Source organism: Oncorhynchus gorbuscha, linkage group LG10 (genome assembly GCF_021184085.1).
Source record: "Oncorhynchus gorbuscha isolate QuinsamMale2020 ecotype Even-year linkage group LG10, OgorEven_v1.0, whole genome shotgun sequence".
Classification (NCBI taxonomy): Eukaryota; Metazoa; Chordata; class Actinopteri; order Salmoniformes; family Salmonidae; genus Oncorhynchus; species Oncorhynchus gorbuscha.
In genome coordinates this window covers 1,238,258-1,261,447 of record NC_060182.1, presented here as the reverse complement: position 1 = coordinate 1,261,447, position 23,190 = coordinate 1,238,258, and positions in this window count along the sequence as shown.

The window sequence follows — 23,190 nt, the reverse complement described above, 5'->3', positions numbered from 1 at the left end:
GTAATCTAGAGACAGGGCATCCAGGAAGTGATCTTGTATGTGAGTTTGTGGAGAGACAGGGCATCCAAGAAGTGATCTTGTCTGTGATCTTGTGGAGAGACAGGGCATCCAGGAAGTGATCTTGTCTGTGAGTTTGTGGACAGACAGGGCATCCAGGAAGTGATCTTGTCTGTGATCTTGTGGAGAGACAGGGCATCCAGGAAGTGATCTTGTCTGTGATCTTGTGGAGAGACAGGGCATCCAGGAAGTGATCTTGTCTGTAAGTTTGTGGACAGACAGGGCATCCAGGAAGTGATCTTGTCTGTGATCTTGTGGAGAGACAGGGCATCCAGGAAGTGATCTTGTCTGTGAGTTTGTGGAGAGACAGGGCATCCAGGAAGTGATCTTGTCTGTAATCTAGAGACAGGGCATCCATGAAGTGATCTTGTCTGTGAGTTTGTAGAGAGACAGGGCATCCAGGAAGTGATCTTGTCTGTAATCTAGAGACAGGGCATCCAGGAAGTGATCTTGTCTGTGATCTTGTGGAGAGACAGGGCATCCAGGAAGTGATCTTGTCTGTGATCTTGTGGAGTGACAGGGCATCCAGGAAGTGATCTTGTCTGTGATCTTGTGGAGAGACAGGGCATCCAGGAAGTGATCTTGTCTGTGATCTTGTGGAGAGACAGGGCATCCAGGAAGTGATCTTGTCTGTGATCTTGTGGAGAGACAGGGCATCCGGGAAGTGATCTTGTCTGTGAGTTTGTGGAGAGACAGGGCATCCAGGAAGTGATCTTGTCTGTGATCTTGTGGAGAGACAGGGCATCCAGGAAGTGATCTTGTCTGTGAGTTTGTGGAGAGACAGGGCATCCAGGAAGTGATCTGGTCTGTGAGTTTGTGGAGAGACAGGGCATCCAGGAAGTGATCTTGTCTGTGAGTTTGTGGAGAGACAGGGCATCCAAGAAGTGATCTTGTCTGTAATCTAGAGACAGGGCATCCAGGAAGTGATCTTGTCTGTGAGTTTGTGGAGAGACAGGGCATCCAGGAAGTGATCTTGTCTGTGATCTAGAGACAGGGCATCCAGGAAGTGATCTTGTCTGTGATCTTGTGGAGAGACAGGGCATCCAGGAGGTGATCTTGTCTGTGATCTTGTGGAGAGACAGGGCATCCAGGAAGTGATCTTGTCTGTGAGTTTGTGGAGATACAGGGCATCCAGGAAGTGATCTTGTCTGTGAGTTTGTGGAGAGACAGGGCATCCAGGAAGTGATCTTGTCTGTGAGTTTGTGGAGAGACAGGGCATCCAGGAAGTGATCTTGTCTGTGATCTTGTGGAGAGACAGGGCATCCAGGAAGGGATCTTGTCTGTGATCTTGTGGAGAGACAGGGCATCCAGGAAGTGATCTTGTCTGTGATCTTGTGGAGAGACAGGGCATCCAGGAAGTGATCTTGTCTGTAATCTAGAGACAGGTCATCCAGGAAGTGATCTTGTCTGTGATCTTGTGGAGAGACAGGGCATCCAGGAAGTGATCTTGTCTGCGATCTTGTGGAGACACAGGGCATCCAGGAAGTGTTCTTGTCTGTGATCTTGTGGAGACACAGGGCATCCAGGAAGTGTTCTTGTCTGTGATCTTTTGGAGAGCCAGGGCTTGTAAGTTAAGTTATCTTGATGTGGAGGCTGATGTAGTTAAATAGTGGATGACAGGTTCAATTGATGTGACATCGTGCATTGCCAGTTTTAACGTATTACAATCACTAGGGGGTGAAATGAACAAACTTGTAGTAAACAAATAAAATGTTTTTGAATGAGCTGTTCCGCCCCAATTCAACTCCACCATCTTATCAGAGAAGAGATATTGGATTGTCATTTTACTGAGCACATTGTCAACCTTTAGGAGCAGGGCTGACCAAAGTGTGGGCCACAACTGTTTACTGAAATTACATTTCTTCCAAAAGCTCTGGCATCCCCTGTTCTGGAGGTTCATGTGAATGATTGGTCCTCAGAAGTGTTTTGTTAAAAACAGTGTTCTCACTCTTTCCAGTTACTCATCTAGTGCTGACAAGCACATGATCACTGGCTCCCCGTCATTGAGGGTTCAGATCCCCCCACAGGGCAGAATGAAGGATTTGTAAGAAAAACCTGATTTAATGAATTACACTGATATAGATTTAATAAGATGTTTTAATCTGTCTTGATCCATTTAAACATGCACTATGTCAGTTTTGGTGCAACACGACAGATTTCAGATCGAAATGAGAGTGTAAATCTATCATTCTCATTAATATTAGTTTGGCAGCTTTAATGCCGTTGTGCTAATGTTCATTGAATACATATTATTGATACGCCTTTGTTCAACCCTTGTCCAGGAGCACTTCTACGATCCATCATCCTACAGTGGATTTAAAGAGCTCAAATGTATGAACCTCCGGCGGACTCTTTAGACTATACACATGTAAGTGCAAGCCAAGTGAGGCCCCTGGTGTCACACCCTGACCACCGAGAGCCCTTGGGGATCTCTCTGGTGCAATAGGTCAGAGCGTGACTAGGGGGTGTTCTAGTCTAATATTTATATTTTGGTTCCCAATTGGAGGCAGCTGATTATCGTTGCCTCTAATTGGGGATCATACTTGAGGCCAAACACATAGAAAAAGAACCTAGACCTACAACATAGAATACCCACCCACATCACACCCTGACCAAACTAAAAATAGAAACATACAAAGCAATCTACGGTCAGGGTGTGACAACTCTGCATCTGTCCTCGTGCTCCTAGACCTTAGTGCTGCTTTGATACCATCAATCACCACATTCTTTTGGAGAGATTGGAAACCCAAATTGGTCTACTCGGACAAGTTCTGGCCTGAATTAGATATTATCTGTCAGAAATATATCAGTTTGTCTTTGTGGATGGTTTGTCATCTGACAAATCAACTTTAAAACCACTTGCTCCTACCTGGCACGCAGGCGTCCCATCTACAGCTCTGGAAATGCAAATGCGCTACACTAAATGCTAATAGTATTAGTTAAAACTCAAACGTTCATTAAAATACACATGCAGGGTATTGAATTAAAGCTACACTCGTTGTGAATCCAGGCAACAAGTCAGATTTTTAAAATGCTTTTCGGCAAAAGCATGAGAAGCTATTATCTGATAGCATGTAGCACCACAAAAGACCCGCAGGGGACGTAAACAAAATAATTAGCATATTTGGCGCTACACAAACCGCACAATAAAATATAAAACATTCATTACCTTTGACCATCTTCTTTGTTGGCACTCCTAGATGTCCCATAATCACTATTGGGTCTTTTTTTCGATTAAATCGGTCCATATATAGCCTAGATATCGTTCTATGTAGACTGTGTGATAAACAAAAAAAAATAGCGTTTCATAACGTAACGTCATTTTTTAAAATTCAAAAAGTCGACGATAAACTTTCACAAAACACTTCGAAATACTTTTGTAATGCAACTTTAGGTATTAGTAAACGTTAATAAGCGATCAAATTAATCACGAGACGAAATGTTTTCTATAGGGCTCCATCTTGAAATACTGTCCGTGTATCTCTCAACCAAAATATCCGGTCGGAGACCGGAAAAATTGGACTGTCTCTTGTTCGTTTGACCAAGAAACAAATCCTAGGCAAATGACAAGACTGTTGACATCGTGTGGAAGCCATAGGTACTGCAACCTCAGCCATATTTAATGTCTTTCGCCCATAACAATGGGTTGAAGCGGCAGATGGATATACTTTTCCACTTTCAGTGATCAGATTTTCCTGCACTTTTCAATGAAACGCACGTTCTGTTAAAGCCACAGCCGTGATTTAACCAGTTTTATAAACGTCTGAGTGTTTTCTATCCACACATACTAATAATATGCATATACTATATTCCTGGCATGAGTAGCTGTCACGAATATTACCGAAGGTGACTCCCCTTCTTGTTCGGGTGGCGCTCGGCGGTCGTCGTCGCCGGTCTACTAGCTATCGCCGATCCGTTGTTCTGTGTTCGTTTAGTTTTGTCTAATTGGTAGCACCTGTTTCTAGTTTGGTTGTTAGGATAGGGTTATATATAGTCTGTTCAGCCCGCTTCTGTTTCGTGCGGGCTTGTTCGTCTGTTTTGTTGTTTGAGTGTATTTTTGTTGGCATTTGGGTTTCACGCTGTCCATTTATATTTCTGTTCATTTGTGTTTCCACTTTTGTACATGTTATGTTTCCGGGACATTAAAGTGTGTTGTTTTTCCCACATCTTTTGCTCTCTGCGCCTGACTCCACACCTCTTCACTCATTTACCGTAACAGTAGCAGGGCGCTGAAATTTTGCACGATTTTTAACAGAATGTTCGAAAAAGTAGAGGGTAGACTGAAGAGGTTAAATGTCGGTATTCCTTAAGGTTCTGTTTTAGGACCACTGTTGTTTTCACTTTATATTTTACCTCTTGGTGATGTCATTCGGAAAAATAATGTTAACATTCACTGCTATGCGGACAAAACACAGCTGTACGTTTTGATGAAACATGGTGAAGTTCCAAAATTGACATCCCTGGAAGATGTTTCAGACATAAGGAAGTGGATGGCGGCACATATTTTACTTTTAAACAACTCGGACAAAACAGAGATGCTAGTTCAAGGTCCCAAGAAACAAAGAGTTATTTTGTTTATGGTTGTACAGTCGTCTCAAATAAAACTGTGATGGACCTCGGCATTACTCTGGACCCTGATCTCTTTTTTGTCGAACATATCAAGGCTATTTCAAGGACAGATTTTTCCCCATCTATGTAACATTGCAAAGATCAGAAATGTTCTGTCCAAAATTGATGCGGAAAAATTAATCCATGCTTTTGTTACTTCTAGGTTAGACTACTGCAATGCTCTACTTTCCGGCTACCCAGATAAAGTGCTAAATAAACTTCAGTTAGTGCTAAACAAGGCTGCTAGAATCCTGACTAGAACCATAAAATGTGATCATATTATTCCAGTGCTATCCTCCCTACAATGGCTTCCTGTTAAGGCAAGGGCTGATTTCAAGGTTTTAATGCTAACCTACAAAGCATTACATGGGCTTGCTCCTACCTATCTTTCCGATTGGATCCTTCCGTACATACCTACACGTACGCTACAGTCGCAAGACGCAGGCCTCCTAATTGTCCCTAGAATTTCTAATCAAACAGCTGGAGGCAAGGCTTTCTCATATAGAGCTCCATTTTTATGGAATGGTCTGCCTACCCATGTGAGAGACGCAAACTCGGTCTCAACCTTTAAGTCTTTACTGAAGACTCATCTCTTCAGTGGGTCATCTGATTGAGTGTAGTCTGGCCCAGGAGTGTGAAGGTGAACGGAAAGACTCTGGAGCAAGGAACCGCCCTTGCTGTCTCTGCCTGGCCGGTTCGCCTCTCTCCACTGGGATTCTCTGCCTCTAACCCTATGACAGGGGCTGAGTCACTGGCTTACTGGTGCTCTTCCATGCCATCCCTAGGAGGGGTGAATCACTTGAGTGGGTTGAGCCACTGACGTGGTCTTCCTGTCTGGTTCCTTATTTTCCCGAAAATCAGAAACTTTCTGGGGAGAGTTGTCTGGCATTGAAGCTCGGCCAGGTTGATGAAGACGGCTGCACTGTTTTTCAATTGATGGTGGCTATGATATCTCATGTCCATCAGACTGTTAAACAGCAAATACTACCTCAGAGAGGCTGCTGCCTACATACAGACTCAAATCATTGGCCACTTTAATAAATGGATCACTAGTCAATCTAAACGATGCCATTTTAACAATGTTTAAATGTGTTCAGTACCATTCAAAAGTTTCTTTTTTGAAAGAAAAGCACATTTGTTGTCCAATAGAATAACATCAAATTGATCAGAAATACAGTGTAGACATTGTTATTGTTGCAAATGACTATTGTAGCTGGAAACAGATTTTTTCATGGAATATCTACATAGGTGTACAGAGGCCCATTATCAGCAACCATCACTCCTTTGTTCCAATGGCACGTTGTGAGTTTATCATTTTAAAAGGCTAATTGATCATTAAAAAACACATTTTGCAATTACGTTAGCACAGCTGAAAACTGCTGTGCTGATTAAAGAAGTAGACTAGTTGAGTATCTGGAGCATCATCTATTGTGTGTTCGATTACAGGCTCATAATGGCCAGAAACAAATAACTTTCTACTTAAACTCGTCCGTCTATTCTTGTTCTGAGAAATTAAGGCCATGCGAGAAATTGCCAAGAAACTGAAGATCTCATACAATGCTGTGTACTACTCCCTTCACAGAACAGTGCCAACTCTCTCCAATCAGAAAAAAAAGAGGAGTGGGAGGCCCCGGTGCACAACTGAGCAAGAGGATAAGTACATTAGAGTGTCTAGTTGGAGAAACAGATGCCTCACAAGTCCTCAACTGGCAGCTTCATTAAATAGTACCCGCAAAACACCCGTCTCAATGTCAACAGTGAACAGGTAAATCCGGGAGTCATTTTGCTTAGACAAGTTGCCTGACAACACCACCAAATTATTTGCGCACATCAATGTGGCCAGAAGTTACGTGTCAGATAGCTAGAAACAATGACAAGAAGCTGCCTTGTGGGGAATCTATCTTTTTATTGATACCATGTCTTGTTTTGGAGTGTTTTGACTGATTTTATGTATACTCTAATATGACCAAAATTCACTAGCTAGCTAACCAACAACTGTAAAACATGAAATCATTGTGCAAGGGTAGCCTAGTGGTTAGAGAGGCACGTTGTGAGGGTAGCCTAGTGGTTAGAGAGGCACGTTGTGAGGGTAGCCTAGTGGTTAGAGAGGCACGTTGTGAGGGTAGCCTAGTGGTTAGAGAGGCACGTTGTGAGGGTAGCCTAGTGGTTAGAGAGGCACGTTGTGAGGGTAGCCTAGTGGTTAGAGAGGCACGTTGTGAGGGTAGCCTAGTGGTTAGAGAGGCACTAGTGGTTTGTGAGGGTAGCCTAGTGGTTAGAGAGGCACGTTGTGAGGGTAGCCTAGTGGTTAGAGAGGCACGTTGTGAGGGTAGCCTAGTGGTTAGAGAGGCACGTTGTGAGGGTAGCCTAGTGGTTAGAGAGGCACGTTGTGAGGGTAGCCTAGTGGTTAGAGAGGCACGTTGTGAGGGTAGCCTAGTGGTTAGAGAGGCACGTTGTGAGGGTAGCCTAGTGGTTAGAGAGGCACGTTGTGAGGGTAGCCTAGTGGTTAGAGAGAGGCACGTTGTGAGGGTAGCCTAGTGGTTAGAGAGGCACGTTGTGAGGGTAGCCTAGTGGTTAGAGAGGCACGTTGTGAGGGTAGCCTAGTGGAGGGTAGCCTAGCCTAGTGGTTAGAGGCACGTTGTGAGGGTAGCCTAGTGGTTAGAGAGGCACGTTGTGAGGGTAGCCTAGTGGTTAGAGAGGCACGTTGTGAGGGTAGCCTAGTGGTTAGAGAGGCACGTTGTGAGGGTAGCCTAGTGGTTAGAGAGGCACGTTGTGAGGGTAGCCTAGTGGTTAGAGAGGCACGTTGTGAGGGTAGCCTAGTGGTTAGAGAGGCACGTTGTGAGGGTAGCCTAGTGGTTAGAGAGGCACGTTGTGAGGGTAGCCTAGTGGTTAGAGAGGCACGTTGTGAGGGTAGCCTAGTGGTTAGAGAGGCACGTTGTGAGGGTAGCCTAGTGGTTAGAGGCACGTTGTGGTTAGTGGTTAGAGAGGCACGTTGTGAGGGTAGCCTAGTGGTTAGAGAGGCACGTTGTTGAGGGTAGCCTAGTGGTTAGAGAGGCACGTTGTGAGGGTAGCCTAGTGGTTAGAGAGGCACGTTGTGAGGGTAGCCTAGTGGTTAGAGAGGCACGTTGGTTGTGAGGGTAGCCTAGTGGTTAGAGAGGCACGTTGGTTGTGAGGGTAGCCTAGTGGTTAGAGAGGCACGTTGTGAGGGTAGCCTAGTGGTTAGAGAGGCACGTTGTGAGGGTAGCCTAGTGGTTAGAGAGGCACGTTGTGAGGGTAGCCTAGTGGTTAGAGAGGCACGTTGTGAGGGTAGCCTAGTGGTTAGAGAGGCACGTTGGTTGTGAGGGTAGCCTAGTGGTGGTTGAGGGTAGCCTAGTGGTTAGAGAGGCACGTTGTGAGGGTAGCCTAGTGGTTAGAGAGGCACGTTGTGAGGGTAGCCTAGTGGTTAGAGAGGCACGTTGTGAGGGTAGCCTAGTGGTTAGAGAGGCACGTTGTGAGGGTAGCCTAGTGGTTAGAGAGGCACGTTGTGAGGGTAGCCTAGTGGTTAGAGGCACGTTGTGAGGGTAGCCTAGTGGTTAGAGAGGCACGTTGTGAGGGTAGCCTAGTGGTTAGAGAGGCACGTTGTGAGGGTAGCCTAGTGGTTAGAGAGGCACGTTGTGAGGGTAGCCTAGTGGTTAGAGAGGCACGTTGTGAGGGTAGCCTAGTGGTTAGAGAGGCACGTTGTGAGGGTAGCCTAGTGGTTAGAGAGGCACGTTGTGAGGGTAGCCTAGTGGTTAGAGAGGCACGTTGTGAGGGTAGCCTAGTGGTTAGAGAGGCACGTTGTGAGGGTAGCCTAGTGGTTAGAGAGGCACGTTGTGAGGGTAGCCTAGTGGTTAGAGAGGCACGCACGTTGTGAGGGTAGCCTAGTGGTTAGAGAGGCACGTTGTGAGGGTAGCCTAGTGGTTAGAGAGGCACGTTGTGAGGGTAGCCTAGTGGTTAGAGAGGCACGTTGTGAGGGTAGCCTAGTGGTTAGAGAGGCACGTTGTGAGGGTAGCCTAGTGGTTAGAGAGGCACGTTGTGAGGGTAGCCTAGTGGTTAGAGAGGCACGTTGTGAGGGTAGCCTAGTGGTTAGAGAGGCACGTGAGGGTAGCCTAGTGGTTAGAGAGGCACGTTGTGAGGGTAGCCGTTGTGAGGGTAGCCTAGTGGTTAGAGAGGCACGTTGTGAGGGTAGCCTAGTGGTTAGAGAGGCACGTTGTGAGGGTAGCCTAGTGGTTAGAGAGGCACGTTGTGAGGGTAGCCTAGTGGTTAGAGAGGCACGTTGTGAGGGTAGCCTAGTGGTTAGAGAGGCACGTTGTGAGGGTAGCCTAGTGGTTAGAGAGGCACGTTGTGAGGGTAGAGCCTAGTGGTTAGAGAGGCACGTTGTGAGGGTAGCCTAGTGGTTAGAGAGGCACGTTGTGAGGGTAGCCTAGTGGTTAGAGAGGCACGTTGTGAGGGTAGCCTAGTGGTTAGAGAGGCACGTTGTGAGGGTAGCCTAGTGGTTAGAGAGGCACGTTGTGAGGGTAGCCTAGTGGTTAGAGAGGCACGTTGTGAGGGTAGCCTAGTGGTTAGAGAGGCACGTTGTGAGGGTAGCCTAGTGGTTAGAGAGGCACGTTGTGAGGGTAGCCTAGTGGTTAGAGAGGCACGTTGTGAGGGTAGCCTAGTGGTTAGAGAGGCACGTTGTGAGGGTAGCCTAGTGGTTAGAGAGGCACGTTGTGAGGGTAGCCTAGTGGTTAGAGAGGCACGTTGTGAGGGTAGCCTAGTGGTTAGAGAGGCACGTTGTGAGGGTAGCCTAGTGGTTAGAGAGGCACGTTGTGAGGGTAGCCTAGTGGTTAGAGAGGCACGTTGTGAGGGTAGCCTAGTGGTTAGAGAGGCACGTTGTGAGGGTAGCCTAGTGGTTAGAGAGGCACGTTGTGAGGGTAGCCTAGTGGTTAGAGGCACGTTGTGAGGGTAGCCTAGTGGTTAGAGAGGCACGTTGTGAGGGTAGCCTAGTGGTTAGAGAGGCACGTTGTGAGGGTAGCCTAGTGGTTAGAGAGGCACGTTGTGAGGGTAGCCTAGTGGTTAGAGAGGCACGTTGTGAGGGTAGCCTAGTGGTTAGAGAGGCACGTTGTGAGGGTAGCCTAGTGGTTAGAGAGGCACGTAGTGGTTGAGGGTAGCCTAGTGGTTAGAGAGGCACGTTGTGAGGGTAGCCTAGTGGTTAGAGAGGCACGTTGTGAGGGTAGCCTAGTGGTTGGTGAGGGTAGCCTAGTGGAGAGGCACGTTGTGAGGGTAGCCTAGTGGTTAGAGAGGCACGTTGTGAGGGTAGCCTAGTGGTTAGAGAGGCACGTTGTGAGGGTAGCCTAGTGGTTAGAGAGGCACGTTGTGAGGGTAGCCTAGTGGTTAGAGAGGCACGTTGTGAGGGTAGCCTAGTGGTTAGAGAGGCACGTTGGTTGTGAGGGTAGCCTAGTGGTTAGAGAGGCACGTTGTGAGGGTAGCCTAGTGGTTAGAGAGGCACGTTGTGAGGGTAGCCTAGTGGTTAGAGAGGCACGTTGTGAGGGTAGCCTAGTGGTTAGAGAGGCACGTTGTGAGGGTAGCCTAGTGGTTAGAGAGGCACGTTGTGAGGGTAGCCTAGTGGTTAGAGAGGCACGTTGTGAGGGTAGCCTAGTGGTTAGAGAGGCACGTTGTGAGGGTAGCCTAGTGGTTAGAGAGGCACGTTGTGAGGGTAGCCTAGTGGTTAGAGAGGCACGTTGTGAGGGTAGCCTAGTTAGAGAGGGTTGTGAGGGTAGCCTAGTGGTTAGAGGCACGTTGTGAGGGTAGCCTAGTGGTTAGAGAGGCACGTTGTGAGGGTAGCCTAGTGGTTAGAGAGGCACGTTGTGAGGGTAGCCTAGTGGTTAGAGAGGCACGTTGTGAGGGTAGCCTAGTGGTTAGAGAGGCACGTTGTGAGGGTAGCCTAGTGGTTAGAGAGGCACGTTGTGAGGGTAGCCTAGTGGTTAGAGAGGCACGTTGTGAGGGTAGCCTAGTGGTTAGAGAGGCACGTTGTGAGGGTAGCCTAGTGGTTAGAGAGGCACGTTGTGAGGGTAGCCTAGTGGTTAGAGAGAGGCACGTTGTGAGGGTAGCCTAGTGGTTAGAGAGGCACGTTGTGAGGGTAGCCTAGTGGTTAGAGAGGCACGTTGTGAGGGTAGCCTAGTGGTTAGAGAGGCACGTTGTGAGGGTAGCCTAGTGGTTAGAGAGGCACGTTGTGAGGGTAGCCTAGTGGTTAGAGAGGCACGTTGTGAGGGTAGCCTAGTGGTTAGAGAGGCACGTTGTGAGGGTAGCCTAGTGGTTAGCCTAGTGGTTAGAGAGGCACGTTGTGAGGGTAGCCTAGTGGTTAGAGAGGCACGTTGTGAGGGTAGCCTAGTGGTTAGAGAGGCACGTGAGGGTAGAGTGGTTAGAGAGCCTGAGGGTGCCTAGTGGTTAGAGGCACGTTGTGAGGGTAGCCTAGTGGTTAGAGAGGCACGTTGTGAGGGTAGCCTAGTGGTTAGAGAGGCACGTTGTGAGGGTAGCCTAGTGGTTAGAGAGGTGTTGTGAGGGTAGCCTAGTGGTTAGAGAGGCACGTTGTGAGGGTAGCCTAGTGGTTAGAGAGGCACGTTGTGAGGGTAGCCTAGTGGTTAGAGAGGCACGTTGTGAGGGTAGCCTAGTGGTTAGAGAGGCACGTTGTGAGGGTAGCCTAGTGGTTAGAGAGGCACGTTGTGAGGGTAGCCTAGTGGTTAGAGAGGCACGTTGTGAGGGTAGCCTAGTGGTTAGAGAGGCACGTTGTGAGGGTAGCCTAGTGGTTAGAGAGGCACGTTGCAGCCTAGTGGTTAGAGAGGCACGTTGTGAGGGTAGCCTAGTGGTTAGAGAGGCACGTTGTGAGGGTAGCCTAGTGGTTAGAGAGAGGCAGTGGTTGGTTAGAGAGGCACGTTGTGAGGGTAGCCTAGTGGTTAGAGAGGCACGTTGTGAGGGTAGCCTAGTGGTTAGAGAGGCACGTTGTGAGGGTAGCCTAGTGGTTAGAGAGGCACGTTGTGAGGGTAGCCTAGTGGTTAGCACTTGTGGTTAGTGGAGAGGCACGTTGTGAGGGTAGCCTAGTGGTTAGAGAGGCACGTTGTGAGGGTAGCCTAGTGGTTAGAGAGGCACGTTGTGAGGGTAGCCTAGTGGTTAGAGAGGCACGTTGTGAGGGTAGCCTAGTGGTTAGAGAGGCACGTTGTGAGGGTAGCCTAGTGGTTGGTTAGGGTAGCCTAGTGGTTAGCACGTAGAGAGGCACGTTGTGAGGGTAGCCTAGTGGTTAGAGAGGCACGTTGTGAGGGTAGCCTAGTGGTTAGAGAGGCACGTTGTGCCTAGGGTAGCCTAGTGGTTAGAGAGGCACGTTGTGAGGGTAGCCTAGTGGTTAGAGAGGCACGTTGTGAGGGTAGCCTAGTGGTTAGAGAGGCACGTTGTGAGGGTAGCCTAGTGGTTAGAGAGGCACGTTGTGAGGGTAGCCTAGTGGTTAGAGAGGCACGTTGTGAGGGTAGCCTAGTGGTTAGAGAGGCACGTTGTGAGGGTAGCCTAGTGGTTAGAGAGGCACGTTGTGAGGGTAGCCTAGTGGTTAGAGAGGCACGTTGTGAGGGTAGCCTAGTGGTTAGAGAGGCACGTTGTGAGGGTAGCCTAGTGGTTAGAGAGGCACGTTGTGAGGGTAGCCTAGTGGTTAGAGAGGCACGTTGTGAGGGTAGCCTAGTGGTTAGAGAGGCACGTTGTGAGGGTAGCCTAGTGGTTAGAGAGGCACGTTGTGAGGGTAGCCTAGTGGTTAGAGAGGCACGTTGTGAGGGTAGCCTAGTGGTTAGAGAGGCACGTTGTGAGGGTAGCCTAGTGGTTAGAGAGGCACGTTGTGAGGGTAGCCTAGTGGTTAGAGAGGCACGTTGTGAGGGTAGCCTAGTGGTTAGAGAGGCACGTTGTGAGGGTAGCCTAGTGGTTAGAGGCACGTTGTGAGGGTAGCCTAGTGGTTAGAGAGGCACGTTGTGAGGGTAGCCTAGTGGTTAGAGAGGCACGTTGTGAGGGTAGCCTAGTGGTTAGAGAGGCACGTTGTGAGGGTAGCCAGTGGTTGAGGCACGTTGTGAGGGTAGCCTAGTGGTTAGAGAGGCACGTTGTGAGGGTAGCCTAGTGGTTAGAGAGGCACGTTGTGAGGGTAGCCTAGTGGTTAGAGAGGCACGTTGTGAGGGTAGCCTAGTGGTTAGAGAGCCGTTGTGAGGGTAGCCTAGTGGTTAGAGAGGCACGTTGTGAGGGTAGCCTAGTGGTTAGAGAGGCACGTTGTGAGGGTAGCCTAGTGGTTAGAGAGGCACGTTGTGAGGGTAGCCTAGTGGTTAGAGAGGCACGTTGTGAGGGTAGCCTAGTGGTTAGAGAGGCACGTTGTGAGGGTAGCCTAGTGGTTAGAGAGGCACGTTGTGAGGGTAGTAGTGGTTAGAGAGAGGCAGTGAGGGTAGCCTAGTGGTTAGAGAGGCACGTTGTGAGGGTAGCCTAGTGGTTAGAGAGGCACGTTGTGAGGGTAGCCTAGTGGTTAGAGAGGCACGTTGTGAGGGTAGCCTAGTGGTTAGAGAGGCACGTTGTGAGGGTAGCCTAGTGGTTAGAGAGGCACGTTGTGAGGGTAGCCTAGTGGTTAGAGAGGCACGTTGTGAGGGTAGCCTAGTGGTTAGAGAGGCACGTTGTGAGGGTAGCCTAGTGGTTAGAGAGGCACGTAGTGGTAGCCTAGTGGAGAGGCACGTTGTGAGGGTAGCCTAGTGGTTAGAGAGGCACGTTGTGAGGGTAGCCTAGTGGTTAGAGAGGCACGTTGTGAGGGTAGCCTAGTGGTTAGAGAGGCACGTTGTGAGGGTAGCCTAGTGGTTAGAGAGGCACGTTGTGAGGGTAGCCTAGTGGTTAGAGAGGCACGTTGTGAGGGTAGCCTAGTGGTTAGAGAGGCACGTTGTGAGGGTAGCCTAGTGGTTAGAGAGGCACGTTGTGAGGGTAGCCTAGTGGTTAGAGAGGCACGTTGTGAGGGTAGCCTAGTGGTTAGAGAGGCACGTTGTGAGGGTAGCCTAGTGGTTAGAGAGGCACGTTGTGAGGGTAGCCTAGTGGTTAGAGAGGCACGTTGTGAGGTAGCCTAGTGGTTAGCACCTGAGGGTAGCCTAGTGGTTAGAGAGGCACGTTGTGAGGGTAGCCTAGTGGTTAGAGAGGCACGTTGTGAGGGTAGCCTAGTGGTTAGAGAGGCACGTTGTGAGGGTAGCCTAGTGGTTAGAGAGGCACGTTGTGAGGGTAGCCTAGTGGTTAGAGAGGCACGTTGTGAGGGTAGCCTAGTGGTTAGAGAGGCACGTTGTGAGGGTAGCCTAGTGGTTAGAGAGGCACGTTGTGAGGGTAGCCTAGTGGTTAGAGAGGCACGTTGTGAGGGTAGCCTAGTGGTTAGAGAGGCACGTTGTGAGGGTAGCCTAGTGGTTAGAGAGGCACGTTGTGAGGGTAGCCACGTTGTGAGGGTAGCCTAGTGGTTAGAGAGGCACGTTGTGAGGGTAGCCTAGTGGTTAGAGAGGCACGTTGTGAGGGTAGCCTAGTGGTTAGAGAGGCACGTTGTGAGGGTAGCCTAGTGGTTAGAGAGGCACGTTGGTTGTGAGGGTAGCCTAGTGGTTAGAGAGGCACGTTGTGAGGGTAGCCTAGTGGTTAGAGAGGCACGTTGTGAGGGTAGCCTAGGTTAGAGAGGCACGTTGTGAGGGTAGCCTAGTGGTTAGAGAGGCACGTTGTGAGGGTAGCCTAGTGGTTAGAGAGGCACGTTGTGAGGGTAGCCTAGTGGTTAGAGAGGCACGTTGTGAGGGTAGCCTAGTGGTTAGAGAGGCACGTTGTGAGGGTAGCCTAGTGGTTAGAGAGGCACGTTGTGAGGGTAGCCTAGTGGTTAGAGAGGCACGTTGTGAGGGTAGCCTAGTGGTTAGAGAGGCACGTTGTGAGGGTAGCCTAGTGGTTAGAGAGGCACGTTGTGAGGGTAGCCTAGTGGTTAGAGAGGCACGTTGTGAGGGTAGCCTAGTGGTTAGAGAGGCACGTTGTGAGGGTAGCCTAGTGGTTAGAGAGGCACGTTGTGAGGGTAGCCTAGTGGTTAGAGAGGCACGTTGTGAGGGTAGCCTAGTGGTTAGAGAGGCACGTTGTGAGGGTAGCCTAGTGGTTAGAGAGGCACGTTGTGAGGGTAGCCTAGTGGTTAGAGGCACGTTGTGAGGGTAGCCTAGTGGTTAGAGGCACGCCAGAGGGTAGCCTAGTGGTTAGAGAGGCACGTTGTGAGGGTAGCCTAGTGGTTAGAGAGGCACGTTGTGAGGGTAGCCTAGTGGTTAGAGAGGCACGTTGTGAGGGTAGCCTAGTGGTTAGAGAGTGGTTAGTGGTTAGAGGCACGTTGTGAGGGTAGCCTAGTGGTTAGAGAGGCACGTTGTTGTGAGGGTAGCCTAGTGGTTAGAGAGGCACGTTGTGAGGGTAGCCTAGTGGTTAGAGAGGCACGTTGTGAGGGTAGCCTAGTGGTTAGAGGCACGTTGTGAGGGTAGCCTAGTGGTTAGAGAGGCACGTTGTGAGGGTAGCCTAGTGGTTAGAGAGGCACGTTGTGAGGGTAGCCTAGTGGTTAGAGAGGCACGTTGTGAGGGTAGCCTAGTGGTTAGAGAGGCACGTTGTGAGGGTAGCCTAGTGGTTAGAGAGGCACGTTGTGAGGGTAGCCTAGTGGTTAGAGAGGCACGTTGTGAGGGTAGCCTAGTGGTTAGAGAGGCACGTTGTGAGGGTAGCCTAGTGGTTAGAGAGGCACGTTGTGAGGGTAGCCTAGTGGTTAGAGAGGCACGTTGTGAGGGTAGCCTAGTGGTTAGTGGTTAGTGGAGAGGCACGTTGTGAGGGTAGCCTAGTGGTTAGAGAGGCACGTTGTGAGGGTAGCCTAGTGGTTAGAGAGGCACGTTGTGAGGGTAGCCTAGTGGTTAGAGAGGCACGTTGTGAGGGTAGCCTAGTGGTTAGAGAGGCACGTTGTGAGGGTAGCCTAGTGGTTAGAGAGGCACGTTGTGAGGGTAGCCTAGTGGTTAGAGAGGCACGTTGTGAGGGTAGCCTAGTGGTTAGAGAGGCACGTTGTGAGGGTAGCCTAGTGGTTAGAGAGGCACGTTGTGAGGGTAGCCTAGTGGTTAGAGAGGCACACCTAGTGGTTGTTGTGAGGGTAGCCTAGTGGTTAGAGAGGCACGTTGTGAGGGTAGCCTAGTGGTTAGAGAGGCACGTTGTGAGGGTAGCCTAGTGGTTAGAGAGGCCTAGTGGTTAGGAGAGGCACGTTGTGAGGGTAGCCTAGTGGTTAGAGAGGCACGTTGTGAGGGTAGCCTAGTGGTTAGAGAGGCACGTTGTGAGGGTAGCCTAGTGGTTAGAGAGCACCCAGAGGGTAGCCTAGTGGTTAGAGAGGCACGTTGTGAGGGTAGCCTAGTGGTTAGAGAGGCACGTTGTGAGGGTAGCCTAGTGGTTAGAGAGGCACGTTGTGAGGGTAGCCTAGTGGAGAGGCACGTTGTGAGGGTAGCCTAGTGGTTAGAGAGGCACGTTGTGAGGGTAGCCTAGTGGTTAGAGAGGCACGTTGTGAGGGTAGCCTAGTGGTTAGAGAGGCACGTTGTGAGGGTAGCCTAGTGGTTAGAGAGGCACGTTGTGAGGGTAGCCTAGTGGTTAGAGAGGCACGTTGTGAGGGTAGCCTAGTGGTTAGAGAGGCACGTTGTGAGGGTAGCCTAGTGGTTAGAGAGGCACGTTGTGAGGGTAGCCTAGTGGTAATAATAAAGGGAGGGGGGCGCTGTAATATCAAATCAAATCAAATCAAATTTATTTATATAGCCCTTCGTACATCAGCTGATATCTCAAAGTGCTGTACAGAAACCCAGCCTAAAACCCCAAACAGCAAACAATGCAGGTGTAAAAGCACGTAATAATAAAGGGGGGACAGTAATAATAATAAAGGGAGGGGCCCTGTAATAATAAAGGGAGGGGGCAGTACTAATAAAGGGGGCAGTAATAATAAAGGGGGCATTAATAATAAAGGGAGGGGGCAGTAATAATAAAGGGAGGGGAATGTAATAATAAAGGGAGGGGGCAGTAATAATAAAGGGGGGGAATGTAATAATAAAGGGAGGGGGCAGTAATAATAAAGGGAGGGGGCAGTAATAATAAAGGGGGGCTGTAATAATAAAGGGAGGGAATGTAATAATAAAGGGAGGGGAATGTAATAATAAAGGGAGGGGCAGTAATAATAAAGGGAGGGGGGGTAGTAATAATAAAGGGAGGGGGCAGTAATAATAAAGGAGGGAATGTAATAATAAAGGGAGGGGGCTGTAATAATAAAGGGAGGGAAATGTAATAATAAAGGGAGGGGGCTGTAATAATAAAGGGAGGGGCAGTAATAATAAAGGGAGGGGAATGTAATAATAAAGGGGGCATTTATAATAAAGGGGGGGGCAGTAATAATAAAGGGAGGGGAATGTAATAATAAAGGGAGGGCAGTAATAATAAAGGGAGGGGGCAGTAATAATAAAGGGAGGGGGGCAGTAATAATAAAGGGAGGGGCAGTAATAATAAAGGGAGGGAATGTAATAATAAAGGGAGGGGGCAGTAATAATAAAGGGAGGGGGTAGTAATAATAAAGGGAGGGGCAGTAATAATAAAGGAGGGGAATGTAATAATAAAGGGAGGGCTGTAATAATAAAGGAGGGAAATGTAATAATAAAGGGAGGGGCTGTAATAATAAAGGGAGGGGGCAGTAATAATAAAGGGAGGGAATGTAATAATAAAGGGGGCATTTATAATAAAGGGAGGGGGCAGTAATAATAAAGGGAGGGGAATGTAATAATAAAGGAGGGGCAGTAATAATAAAGGGAGGGGGCAGTAATAATAAAGGGGCTGTAATAATAAAGGGAGGGAATGTAATAATAAAGGGAGGGAATGTAATAATAAAGGAGGGGGCAGTAATAATAAAGGGAGGGGGGTAGTAATAATAAAGGGAGGGGCAGTAATAATAAAGGGAGGGGAATGTAATAATAAAGGGAGGGGGCTGTAATAATAAAGGGAGGGAAATGTAATAATAAAGGGAGGGGGCTGTAATAATAAAGGGAGGGGGCAGTAATAATAAAGGGAGGGGAATGTAATAATAAAGGGGGCATTTATAATAAAGGGAGGGGGCAGTAATAATAAAGGGAGGGAATGTAATAATAAAGGGAGGGGCAGTAATAATAAAGGGAGGGGCAGTAATAATAAAGGGAGGGGGGCAGTAATAATAAAGGGAGGGGCAGTAATAATAAAGGGAGGGAATGTAATAATAAAGGGAGGGGGCTGTAATAATAAAGGGAGGGGCAGTAATAATAAAGGGAGGGGGCTGTAATAATAAAGGGAGGGAATGTAATGTAATAATAAAGGGAGGGGGGCAGTAATAATAAAGGGAGGGGGCTGTAATAATAAAGGGAGGGGAATGTAATAATAAAGGGAGGGAGGCTGTAATAATAAAGGGAGGGGGCAGTAATAATAAAGGGAGGGGAATGTAATAATAAAGGGGGACATTTATAATAAAGGGAGGGGGCAGTAATAATAAAGGGAGGGGAATGTAATAATAAAGGGAGGGTGTCATGTTTTGTCATTAATTATCATGTCTTGTCCCTGTGCTTCCCCTTCTATTCGTTTCCCTCTGCTGGTCTTATTAGGTTCTTTCCCTCTTTCTATCCCTCTCTCTCCCCCTCCCTCTCTCACTCTCTCGCTCTCTCTTCTCTCTATCGTTCCGTTCCTGCTCCCAGCTGTTCCTATTCCCCTAATCAATCATTTAGTCTTCCCACACCTGTTCCCGATCCTTTTCCCTGATTAGAGTCCCTATTTCTCTCCTTGTTTTCCGTACCTGCCCTGTCGGATCCTTGTCTATATTCACCGTGCTGTGTCTATGTTTGGCCCTGTCGTGTCGTGTTTCCCTCAGATGCTGCGTGGTGAGCAGGTGTCTGAGTCTGCTAGGTTCAAGTGCCTTCCCGAGGCAACCTGCAGTTCTTGATCAAGTCTCCAGTCTGTTCTCGTCTTTACGAGTAGTATTATGCCTTTTGTTTTGTTAAGTATCTTACTGGATTAAAAACTCTGTTTTCGCCAAGTCGCTTTTGGGTCCTCATTCACCTGCATAACAGAAGGATCCGACCAAGGAATGGACCCAGCGACTACAGAGGCTCGTAACACTGCCGTCAAGATCCAAGGAGCCATGCTCGGCAGACACGAGCAGGAATTGTCTGCTGCTCGCCATGCCGTGGAGAACCTGGCCGCTCAGGTTTCCGACCTCTCTGGACAGTTCCAGAGTCTTCGTCTCGTGCCACCTGTTACTTCCTGGCCTGCCGAGCCTCCGGAACCTAGGGTTAATAACCCACCTTGCTACTCCGGGCAGCCCACGGAGTGCCGCTCCTTTCTCACCCAGTGTGATATTGTGTTCTCTCTCCAACCCAACACATACTCTAGCGAGAGAGCTCGGGTTGCTTACGTCATTTCACTCCTTACTGGCCGGGCCCGAGAGTGGGGCACAGCTATCTGGGAGGCAAGGGCTGATTGTTCTAACAATTACCAGAACTTTAAAGAGGAGATGATTCGGGTTTTTGACCGTTCAGTTTTTGGTGGGGAGGCTTCTAGGGCCCTGGCTTCCCTATGCCAAGGTGATCGATCCATAACGGATTACTCTATAGAGTTTCGTACTCTTGCTGCCTCTAGTGACTGGAACGAGCCGGCGCTGCTCGCTCGTTTTCTGGAGGACTCCACACAGTGGTCAAGGATGAGATTCTCTCTCGGGAGGTTCCTTCCAGTGTGGACTCTTTGATTGCTCTCGCCATCCGCATAGAACGACGGGTAGATCTTCGTCACCAAGCTCGTGGAAGAGAGCTCGCGTCAACGGTGTTTCCCTGCTCCGCATCGCAACCATCTCCCTCCTCTGGCTCAGAGACTGAGCCCATGCAGCTGGGAGGTATTCGCATCTCGACCAAGGAGAGGAACGGAGGATCACCAACCGCCTGTGCCTCTATTGCGGATTTGATGGACATTTTGTCAATTCATGTCCAGTAAAGGCCAGAGCTCATCAGTAAGCGGAGGGCTACTGGTGAGCGCTACTACTCAGGTCTCTTCATCTAGATCCTGTACTACTATGTCGGTCCATCTACGCTGGACCGGTTCGGGTGCTACATGCAGTGCCTTGATTGACTCTGGGGCTGAGGGTTGTTTCATGGACGAAGCATGGGTTCGGAAACATAACATTCCTTTCAGACAGTTAGACAAGCCTACGCCCATGTTTGCCTTAGATGGTAGTCATCTTCCCAGTATCAGATTTGAGACACTACCTTTAACTCTCACAGTATCTGGTAACCACAGTGAGACTATTTCTTTTTTGATTTTTCGTTCACCTTTTACACCTGTTGTTTTGGGTCATCCCTGGCTAGTATGTCATAATCCTTCTATTAATTGGTCTTGTAATTCTATCCTATCCTGGAACGTATCTTGTCATGTGAAGTGTTTAATGTCTGCCATCCCTCCCATTTCTTCTGTCCCCACTTCTCAGGAGGAACCTGGCGATTTGACAGGAGTGCCGGAGGAATATCATGATCTGCGCACGGTCTTCAGTCGGTCCCGAGCCAACTCCCTTCCTCCTCACCGGTCGTATGATTGTAGTATTGATCTCCTTCCGGGGACCACTCCTCCTCGGGGTAGACTATACTCTCTGTCGGCTCCCGAACGTAAGGCTCTCGAGGATTATTTATCTGTGTCTCTTGACGCCGGTACCATAGTGCCTTCTTCCTCTCCGGCCGGGGCGGGGTTCTTTTTGTTAAGAAGAAGGACGGTACTCTGCGCCGCTGCGTGGATTATCGAGGGCTGAATGACATAACGGTTAAGAATCGTTATCCGCTTCCCTTATGTCATCAGCCTTCGAGATTCTGCAGGGAGCCAGGTGCTTTACTAAGTTGGACCTTCGTAACGCTTACCATCTCGTGCGCATCAGAGAGGGGGACGAGTGGAAAACGGCGTTTAACACTCCGTTAGGGCATTTTGAGTACCGGGTTCTGCCGTTTGGTCTCGCCAATGCGCCAGCTGTTTTTCAGGCATTAGTTAATGATGTTCTGAGAGACATGCTGAACATCTTTGTTTTTGTCTATCTTGACGATATCCTGATTTTTTCACCGTCACTCGAGATTCATGTTCAGCACGTTCGACGTGTTCTACAGCGCCTTTTAGAGAATTGTCTCTACGTAAAGGCTGAGAAGTGCTCTTTTCATGTCTCCTCCGTTACTTTTCTCGGTTCCGTTATTTCCGCTGAAGGCATTCAGATGGATTCCGCTAAGGTCCAAGCTGTCAGTGATTGGCCCGTTCCAAGGTCACGTGTCGAGTTGCAGCGCTTTTTAGGTTTCGCTAATTTCTATCGGCGTTTCATTCGTAATTTCGGTCAAGTTGCTGCCCCTCTCACAGCTCTTACTTCTGTCAAGACGTGTTTTAAGTGGTCCGGTTCCGCCCAGGGAGCTTTTGATCTTCTAAAAGAACGTTTTACGTCCGCTCCTATCCTCGTTACTCCTGACGTCACTAGACAATTCATTGTCGAGGTTGACGCTTCAGAGGTAGGCGTGGGAGCCATTCTTTCCCAGCGCTTCCAGTCTGACGATAAGGTTCATCCTTGCGCTTATTTTTCTCATCGCCTGTCGCCATCTGAGCGCAACTATGATGTGGGTAACCGTGAACTGCTCGCCATCCGCTTAGCCCTAGGCGAATGGCGACAGTGGTTGGAGGGGCGACCGTTCCTTTTGTCGTTTGGACAGACCATAAGAACCTTGAGTACATCCGTTCTGCCAAACGACTTAATGCCCGTCAAGCTCGTTGGGCGTTGTTTTTGCTCGTTTCGAGTTTGTGATTTCTTACCGTCCGGGTAGCAAAAACACCAAGCCTGATGCCTTATCCCGTCTGTTTAGTTCTTCTGTGGCTTCTACTGATCCCGAGGGATTCTTCCTTATGGGCGTGTTGTCGGGTTAACAGTCTGGGGAATTGAAAGACAGGTTAAGCAAGCACTCACGCACACTGCGTCGCCGCGCGCTTGTCCTAGTAACCTCCTTTTCGTTCCTGTTTCCACTCGTCTGGCTGTTCTTCAGTGGGCTCACTCTGCCAAGTTAGCTGGTCATCCCGGTGTTCGAGGCACTCTTGCGTCTATTCGCCAGCGCTTTTGGTGGCCGACTCAGGAGCGTGACACGCGCCGTTTCGTGGCTGCTTGTTCGGACTGCGCGCAGACTAAGTCGGGTAACTCTCCTCCTGCCGGTCGTCTCAGACCGCTCCCCATTCCTTCTCGACCATGGTCTCACATCGCCCTAGACTTCATTACCGGTCTGCCTTTGTCTGCGGGGAAGACTGTGATTCTTACGGTTGTCGATAGGTTCTCTAAGGCGGCACATTTCATTCCCCTCGCTAAACTTCCTTCCGCTAAGGAGACGGCACAAATCATCATCGAGAATGTGTTCAGAATTCATGGCCACCCGTTAGACGCCGTTTCAGACAGAGGTCCGCAATTCACGTCACAGTTTTGGAGGGAGTTCTGTCGTTTGATTGGTGCGTCCGTCAGTCTCTCTTCCGGGTTTCATCCCCAGTCTAACGGTCAAGCAGAGAGGGCCAATCAGACGATTGGTCGCATACTACGCAGCCTTTCTTTCAGAAACCCTGCGTCTTGGGCAGAACAGCTCCCCTGGGCAGAATACGCTCACAACTCGCTTCCTTCGTCTGCTACCGGGTTATCTCCGTTTCAGAGTAGTCTGGGTTACCAGCCTCCTCTGTTCTCATCCCAGCTTGCCGAGTCCAGCGTTCCCTCCGCTCAAGCGTTTGTCCAACGTTGTGAGCGCACCTGGAGGCGGGTGAGGTCTGCACTTTGCCGTTACAGGGCACAGACTGTGAGAGCCGCCAATAAACGCAGGATTAAGAGTCCAAGGTATTGTTGCGGCCAGAGAGTGTGGCTTTCCACTCGCAACCTTCCTCTTACGACAGCTTCTCGTAAGTTGACTCCGCGGTTCATTGGTCCGTTCCGTGTCTCCCAGGTCGTCAATCCTGTCGCTGTGCGACTGCTTCTTCCGCGACATCTTCGTCGCGTCCATCCTGTCTTCCATGTCTCCTGTGTCAAGCCCTTTCTTCGCACCCCGTTCGTCTTCCCTCCCCCTCCCGTCCTTGTCGAGAGCGCACCTATTTACAAGGTACGTAAGATCATGGACATGCGTTCTCGGGGACGGGGTCACCAATACTTAGTGGATTGGGAGGGTTACGGTCCTGAGGAGAGGAGTTGGGTTCCGTCTCGGGACGTGCTGGACCGTTCGCTTATTGATGATTTCCTCCGTTGCCGCCAGGGTTCCTCCTCGAGTGCGCCAGGAGGCGCTCGGTGAGTGGGGGGTACTGTCATGTTTTGTCATTAATTATCATGTCTTGTCCCTGTGCTTCCCCTTCTATTAGTTTCCCTCTGCTGGTCTTATTAGGTTCTTTCCCTCTTTCTATCCCTCTCTCTCCCCCTCCCTCTCTCACTCTCTCGCTCTCTCT